This window comes from Eriocheir sinensis, chromosome 15 (assembly GCF_024679095.1).
Source record: "Eriocheir sinensis breed Jianghai 21 chromosome 15, ASM2467909v1, whole genome shotgun sequence".
NCBI classification, from domain to species: Eukaryota; Metazoa; Arthropoda; class Malacostraca; order Decapoda; family Varunidae; genus Eriocheir; species Eriocheir sinensis.
This window is the reverse complement of record NC_066523.1, coordinates 8,674,562-8,682,970: the sequence shown is the minus strand read 5'-3', so window position 1 is coordinate 8,682,970 and position 8,409 is coordinate 8,674,562. Positions and strand designations below refer to the sequence as shown.

General features: G+C 44.8%; 2 non-coding genes across 2 annotated transcripts; both read right to left on the bottom strand.

Annotated features, from left to right (window-relative positions):
• Positions 1 to 2,385: 2,385 nt before the first annotated feature.
• Trnaa-agc (transfer RNA alanine (anticodon AGC)) lies at positions 2,386 to 2,458 on the bottom strand. Its single transcript has one exon. It is a non-coding gene; the product is annotated as a tRNA-Ala (tRNA).
• Positions 2,459 to 3,085: 627 nt separating this feature from the next.
• Trnaa-agc (transfer RNA alanine (anticodon AGC)) lies at positions 3,086 to 3,158 on the bottom strand. The gene has a single exon. It is a non-coding gene; the product is annotated as a tRNA-Ala (tRNA).
• Positions 3,159 to 8,409: the final 5,251 nt, after the last annotated feature.

The following is an 8,409-nucleotide window of genomic DNA, read 5'->3' as shown; positions in this document are numbered from 1 at the left end:
TGCTGAATTCACTGATATTGTGGTGAGTTTGTCTCAATATTACGAACATTATTATCATTACTTTTATCATTACTACCATTACAATTAACAACATTATTACTGTCACCACCATCATTATCACCACCATTTATATATACTCAACGCCCCCCCCCCCCCCATGGGAAGGCACGGCGAGGCTGGGCGGGCTGCCTCATTCCTCTAATTCATTCCATTATCAGAATCGTGTTTCAGATTTCATAATTAAAATCAAGCAGCGGCTCCTGGTCACGGGGATCTGCTTTAGCGCCCAATCCGCTCTAATGAAGCCTTGCAGTTTTCATGGGCGCCGGCATCATTATTATTTAATTTCCTCAGACGCTCCGGTTCGGCGTGTGTGTGTGTGTGTGTGTGTGTGTGTGTGTGTGTGTGTGTGTGTGTGTGTGTTTGAGAGATACTAAAGAAGAAAACTTGAAGACCCTCTCACTCAAACGTAGCTGAAACATTCATGGAGTGTGCACTTAAGAGGCACACACACACACACACACACACACACGCACAGCCCCCCTCCCCCACCCCCACCCCCCACACGTGCCTGCCTGCCTCCACTGTGTGCGAGGTAGTGGTACTTGGGGTGCTCATAAAGCGTCTTAGGCAGTTCCCACACCTGTGTTCACCTGTGGCGGTAACGGAGGGGGAGGGTCTTGCTTTCACGGCATTGTTAGGCAAATTACACACCGGCGGAGGGAGGAGCAGCGGAGGAAGGAGGAGGAGGAGGAGGAGGAGGAGGAGGAGGAGGAGGAGGATAATTAGTAGGAGGAAGGTGAAAAAGTGATGGAGGAAGAGGTGGAATACTAGGAAAAGGAAATGTTGAAAAGGGAAAAGAAAATTAGGCAAGAGAAAAATGATAAGTAATAGAAGAAAGAGTACGATGAAATAAAAGGAAGAGGAAGAGGAGGAAGAAGAAAATGAGGAGGAGGAAGCGGTACAATACTAGGATAAGGAGGAACTGTAAGATATGCATGAGGAAAATAAGCAAGACGAAAATGCTAAGTAGAAGGAGAAGGAGGAAGAGGAAGAATAAACAAACGAAAAGGAGGGGGAAGAGGTGGCATAGTAAGAAGAGGAGGAACTGTAAGAAAGGCAGAAGGAGAACACGCAACAGGAAAAGGATAAGTAGAAGTATGAAAAGGAAGTGGAAGAATAAACAAACGAAAAGGAGGAGGAAGAGTGAAATAGTAGGAAACGGAGGAGTTGAAAGAGAGAGGGAGAATAAGCAACAGGAAAAGGATAAGTAGTAGAAAGCGGAAGAAAATGAAAAGGAGGAAGAGATATAATAAGCAGAAGAGGCATGAGGATTAGCAGGAGGAGGAAGAGAAACAGGAAGAAGATGAGCAATTGATGTAATGGACAACGACAACGACAACAGCAACGAAGACGATGATAACAAGAGTGCAGATAAGGAGAGCATGAACAGCGGTAAGGGGAGGGAGGGAGAGAGATAGTGAGAGGAGGTCGTGAAAGAGGAGGCGGATGAAAGAGAAGAAAAGCGAGAGGGATGATAAGCTCTTACGAACCGAGCGGAGTGGCATCAAGTATCTCAAGAGGCACAAACAGGGAAGAAAAGAGACACTATGCTACCCCTGCTGTGTTACGTCAGTCTTTTCCAAGCGGGCACTTCCTCCATCCTCCCCTCATCTAAACCTGGCCTCCTCTCCTTCAGCAGCTGTCTTCTCTCTCTCTCTCTCTCTCTCTCTCTCTCTCTCTCTCTCTCTCTCTCTCTCTCTCTCTCTCTCTCTCTCTCTCTCTTTTCACTCTTCCCCCTTAAAAGACCCAAAGGCAAATGATTCATGTCGTAAATCTTTAAGGAGGGACGAGGGAAGGCGGGCGGCCGGCGATGTGCTCATTCTGACAAGGCGAAGATGAAGTAGTACCACAGAGCTGTCTAAGATGTTTCTCTTGCTTAGATTAACATTTACTTATCTTTTCCGTGAGATAGATAGGTAGATAGATAGATAGATAAAAAGATAGATAGAAAGATGGGTATGGATATAACATTTTCAATTTTGTTTCGTCTAGAAGTCAATATATATGTTACTTATAAGACAATGACCGCTTACTACAAGTGCAGAACAGTTTCAAGTAGCAAGTAATCTATGTAGACTGTTATCTACTCTACATTTGGTCTGTTTATTCATGCCTTGGTCCGCAAATATACTTTGTTGTAAAACCTGAGCTCTTTTTAAGATCAAGAAAATTATCTTTAGTTTTTAATATTAAGGTTGCACATTCTACCTTAAATGGACCCCAAAATGAAGCCAAACACACAACTAAAATTATTAGGATGTCTTGTGAACAGACGGACCGCCGCATAGCGTTAACAAATGGAATAAAACGACGACTAAAAACTGGAGATGCGGGGTATCGATCCCCGTACCTCTCACATGCTAAGCGAGCGCTCTACCATCTGAGCTACATCCCCTGATAGAGGACCGGGGTTCGAACCGGGGCACTTTCACATGGTCTATATAGCTGAGGGGCGGGGTTGAGAGAGAGAGAGAGAGAGAGAGAGAGAGAGAGAGAGAGAGAGAGAGAGAGAGAGAGAGAGAGAGAGAGAGAGAGAGAGAGAGAGAGAGAGAGAGAGAGAGAGAGAGAGAGAGAGAGAGAAGACTCACACAGACAGACAGACAGACAAAGACAGATAGACAGACACACAGACTAGACTCACACAGACAGATAAAAAGAAAGACAAACATAAAAAGAGCGAGAACACTTAACAATCAATGGTAATAATTTATCTTGCATAAGGAAACTTTCTTCGGCAACATGTGCATGGAGGTAAGTGATAACATGATATGAGTGATAATAATCTATGAACATAAGAGGTAAGAAAGTTGCGGTGCACCCAACTTTCTTCTGCTCCACCACCAGCGAAGCCATTCCAGAGCACACCTGTACCAAGCAGTTTTCATCTTAAGTGTTGCTGCATTATGAGGAAGTTCACTAAAGACTATCCGGAAGCCTTGAAATAAATACTCCTGAAAGACTTATTTACGTTGAATAGAAAGAGGAGCTTACTTTCAGAGGTTAAGAAAAATGTTTAAAATTTTGGAGATGCGGGGTATCGATCCCCGTACCTCTCACATGCTAAGCGAGCGCTCTACCATCTGAGCTACATCCCCAGGTAGAGTTATCCAGGTAAGGAACCCAAGGACTTTCACCTGACCGACTCCTCTGTGTGTGTGTGTGTGTGTGTGTGTGTGTGTGTGTGTGTGTGTGTGTGTGTGTGTGTGTGTGTGAGTGAGTGAGTGAGTGAGTGAGTGAGTGCGTGCGTGCGTGCGTGCGTCCGTGCTTGCCTGCGTGCGTGCGTGCGTGCGTGCGTGAGTGAGTGAGTGAGTGAGACAGACAGACAAAGACGCAGACATATACATGCAGACAGACAGACGTATGGCTACATAGAAAAGCAGCTGCCTAGTATAGGCCAACCGGCCTCTTGCAGACTCCTTACGTTCTTATGTTCTTAATGCTTGTTACAAAATATAGCTAAATAGGAAAAACAAGGTAAGATCAGGAATACAAACAAACACAAACTTATCAACCAAAACATTGTTGCATGAGGAAGAGATAATAAAAAAACACGCATCATCTCCTCGGCTGCGGCGGCACTTTATGTAACATGAAGGTGAAAAAAAGCAAGAGCAAGAAAAAACGTCCAAGGCGAGGCAAGGCAAGACGAAGCAGGCGAGGCATGGCAGGGCAGGGCAGGGCACGGCAGTCCAGGCGGCTCGCGGAGAGAATTTATGTATCCCTAACAGGCCCCGCGATGTTCTGCGTGCCAAGTTTTAGACAACACCGCAAAAACAGGATAAAACCGCGGCTACCTCACAACAACAACTGCAGGAACAACAACAACAATGAGTGACAGAAACGGTTAAGGAGGAGGAGGAGGAGGAGGAAGAGGAATATGAAAGGAGGAGGAGGAGGAGGAGAAAGAGGATACATGGAAGAGCAGGCATCACAGGGCTTATAAAGAGGTTGCCCACTCTGGTTATTTAGTGTGTTCGTCTGGCATGAGATCGTTCAATTTACACTTATCTCGAAGCAGAGGTCAATGCGATTTCTAAAAAGAGTCGATCGTATTCGCGGTAACTACTCAAGTGGGGAGGTTGTTACAATGGCGGGGTTCGCGGTTCGAGAAAAACAAACAAACCGATACTTATGATGCGTCGCCTCTCTTCAAGTGCTAAAACGTCATCTCTAGTTCTCGGATCAGTTTGAAGTTTAAATAACTCTGAGTGATCGACGTTGTTGAACTTGTTGAGGTACTTGACCTGTATCAAATCCCCTCTTAGTCGATCGTCTCTCCTTCAGCGCAAAGAGTTGAGTCGTTCTTGATATGTCTGTCTTCATCGATGAATAATAATTATGTATTCGTTGCGCTCCGCTGTGTTCCCTCTTGTAATTCGATGTCCTTGTGGTTGATGGACTAGAACTGTACGGCGTATTGCGGGTGAGGTTTTACCAACGAGTTATGCAAATATATCATGACTCTCGAAATCTTACATTGCAAAGTTCCTCGCAATAAACCCAAACATAGTATTAGGCAAGACCTACATAGTTAAGAAGGTTTCAGGTCACTGCTGCTAGTGACCCCAAGATCCGATTTCTTATGTACGACCCGCGGTGGCTTCCCACGCAAGTCGTATTTATGGTTAGTGTTTTTGGACCCAAAGTGCATGACTACACTTGTGAAGGTTGATAAGCATTTGTCGCTTCTCAGAGGAGGAGGAGGAGGAGGAAGAGGAGGAAGAAGAAGAAGAAGAAGGGGAGAACAACAGACACAAAAACAAGAACAACTAAAAGAAGCAGCATAAAATGACAAAACAACCACAACAGCGACAAAACAGACGAACACATTTTCTCACCGGAGATGACTTCAGGGGACTAAAAAACAGATAAAAGCAAACGCCTAAAATTCCCTCAACAACAGCAACAGCAACAACGACAACGATATTACGCAAACCCTGTTACTGATAAGATCACCTGCACACGCGCGCACACACACACACCAAAAAAAAACAAAAAAAAAACACGAGAGTAAAAGGAAGACAATTTGTTAATCGCATCTCTTACGACTTCCACATTCGGCGGAGTACAAGTGATTCTTACAAGCTATTCTGCTGGGCGACTTGGCACGGCGCGTCCCTAAGAACCCGGATAAGTCGGCACTAAATCCGTTATTGGGAACATCTCCCTCGTAAAGCGTTTTATGAAGACTCCCGCGACTAACCCCTTTTGTTGCGGCGGCGGCGGCGGACACGAAGACGAGAGAAGACAGTACTATAGGAGAGAAAAGAGAAGGGAGGAGAGGGAGAGGAGGGAGACAGAAGAGGAAACTATATGGGAAGGAAAAAGAGTAGTTTTCGGAAAGAGGAAACTTATGAAGGGACGGGAGAATAAAAGGGACGTACCGAGGGATAAAGGAGAAGGTATACACGGCCGACAGAATAGAAAGAGTTGTTCTAGGAAAGATGAGAGTCTCCGGGAGGGAAAGAAAGGCCATGAAAAAGGAGAAGGATGATGTCGAAGCGAAAAAGGGCGATGGGAAGGAGGATGGAGTTACGGGAAGTATAAATTGGTCAGCGGGAGAGTAAAGAGGCACTAGAAGGGAGAGATGAGGCAGAGGAAAGAAAATATGGCTGGAGTGACGAGAGAAAATTGATGGAAAGAGTAGAGGAGGAGAAAGAGGAGGAGGAGGAGGAGGAGTCTGGTGAAGGGAAGCCGCATAAAAAGAAAGAAAGGAAAGGTAACTAAAGAAAAAAAAATGACAAGGCGATGAAAAATGAAAGAGAAGTAATAAAGATGAAAACAAAAAAATCCAGGATAAAAACGGAAAATATTCGGAAGAGAAAGAAGGATGAACAAAATTAATAGGCAGTGAATAATAATAATAAGTAAAATGAAGGCAAAATGGAGCAAACAAAGAAGGTGAGTGATGCTACGGACACACAAAAGATGATAATGTAAACAGGACGGACGAACGAACCACACTTTTATAGAGAAGAGATAGATAGATAGATAGATAGAGAGGGCAGTTTGGGGGAGGGAAACGAGCAGAGTCAACCGAAAGCACCACAGCGGCGTAAAAAAAACCTCGACCAAAACCAGCGGGGATAAACACAACGTAATCACAAGCCCCGACCCAACGCAGCTGTAAACCCCATATGCTCGCACGCACTTAACACGTGAACTCCACTAACACGAAAAATCCTTCTATATGAGAGCAATTATACTTTTCGCAATTGCTCACTGATCGTAATTTTTCGCAGTAATCGCTTTGAACACGCATTAGCCCGGCTGTAAAATATTCGGCTGTAAATTATATGAAATTAATATATGCAAAATGTAAGCTAATCTCGATGTAATTAGTCAGAGCGTCGGGTGAGAGAGGTGAGACGGGAGGGAAGGGGAGAGGACGGGTGCATGAGAGGGAAAGGGACGGGGAGGTGAGGTGGGGTGAAAAGGTGAGGAGATGGGATGGGAAGGGCAGGCGGTGAGCGGGAGAAAAGGGAGAGGAGTGGAGAGATGGAAATGGGGAGTGAAGGACATGGAGGAGGGGAATAGGTGTGTGTGTGGGTGGAGAGGTGAGGGAAGAGGGAGCGGGAAAAGGGAGAGGATGGGGCGAAGAGATTGGAGAGGCTGGAAGGAGTAGAGAAGGGAGATGGGGTGGAGAGATGCATATTGGGAGGAAAGGACATGAATGAGAAGAATAGAGGTGGTGGAGTGGAGAGGTGAGGGAAGAGGGAGGCGGGCAATGGGAGAGAATGGGGAGGAGGGGAAAGCGTGGGGAGGAGTGTGAGTGTGCCGGAGATGGGGAGGGTGGAAGGGGAAGGGAAAGGGGAGGGAACGGTGAATCGCTGTGAACAAAACATATATTTCCCGAACACGCAATCTATCCATTATTTACGTCAACAGGTATTATGTTGCGCGCACGTAAGCACACACACACACACACACACACACACACACACACACACACACACACACACACACACACACACACACACACTTAATCCCCGTCTCCCCCATCTCATTCCACTCTGCCTCCCGCCCCACAGATCACATGAACATGAAAGCAATTTGAGCAACATTATTAACCTTCCTGCATAACGTATCACCATGAAATTACAAGAACAAGATGCATGTATATATATAATTTCCCACTGGCTGCCACTCAATGTTTTATTTTTTCTTCATTCTTTCTTTTTTCAAACATATATTATTATTTCGATGGCTTTCCTTCCTTTCCCCATTTACGTCCTTCCTTCGTTTGAGCCTTTTGCAATTTTTCTCTGTTGACATCCTTTACATTTTTATTTTATACTTTTCTATTTCTGTGTATACAATTTAAACCGCTCATGTTATTCCCCTTTAATATCCGTTCTCATTTTTCATTGTTCATTCTTTCCCCTCTTGACATCATTTCTCTGATTTATATTCTTCACATTCTTTTCCTTATACATCTTTTCGTCATTTCAGTTCCATATATTATATTTATTCATATTTTACGTCATTTCTTGATTAAAATACATCCTTTACCCTTTATATATGTCCTTATTATCAATTCTCTCTCTCTCTCTCTCTCTCTCTCTCTCTCTCTCTCTCTCTCTCTCTCTCTCTCTCTCTCTCTCTCTCTCTCTCTTTTGCACTCCCACGGTCGCGTAACTCTCCTTGCCGTGGCGTCGTTGCCCTCGGTCAGTCCTCCCTGCCAGCCCTCCAGAGCGCCGAGGGTCTCCTGGTCTGCTCCCCGCTCATACCTGGTTCATTAGCCGCGCTCAAGGTGGTTTATGGGTCGTTCGTTCTCGGGTCGGCTTCGTAAAGAGAGGAAAAAGTAAACAGGGAGTTAAGATGACGTCAGATTAGACTGTCTTATTTGCTTCTATGATAAGGGGGAGTTGGGGGACGAGAGTGGAAGTGGTTCGTCCCCTGCTGGTCTTGTTTTGTGGAGTGTTGGCGGAAGTGTTTTTGAGGATTAGAGTAAGGTGAGGTAAGGTCAGGTGAGTGATTTGGGTTTGTCCTGGGTGAATAATGTTTTTTTTTGCGAGGGAAGTAAAGAACGCAGGTATAATTAATAAAATCTGATGTTAAAAGATTGCGACAGTAAGTAGAGGAAACGAGGTGTGTGGTTTTGGGGGTGCTTGTGGGATAGCGTAAGTGTAGAATGTAAACATGAATACATACACATCTAAACAGAGGTCCTGCGATACGAGAGATAAGCGAATGTAGAATGAGAAAAAGCGAATCAAAGAAGAAAGAAAAGTAAAAGGAATATGCGAATGCAGAGATGACAAAAAAGAGAATCAAAGAAGGAAAGAAAAGCAAGAAGCTACGAATGTAGAGAGATGAGAAAAAGAGAATCAAGGAAAGAAAGCA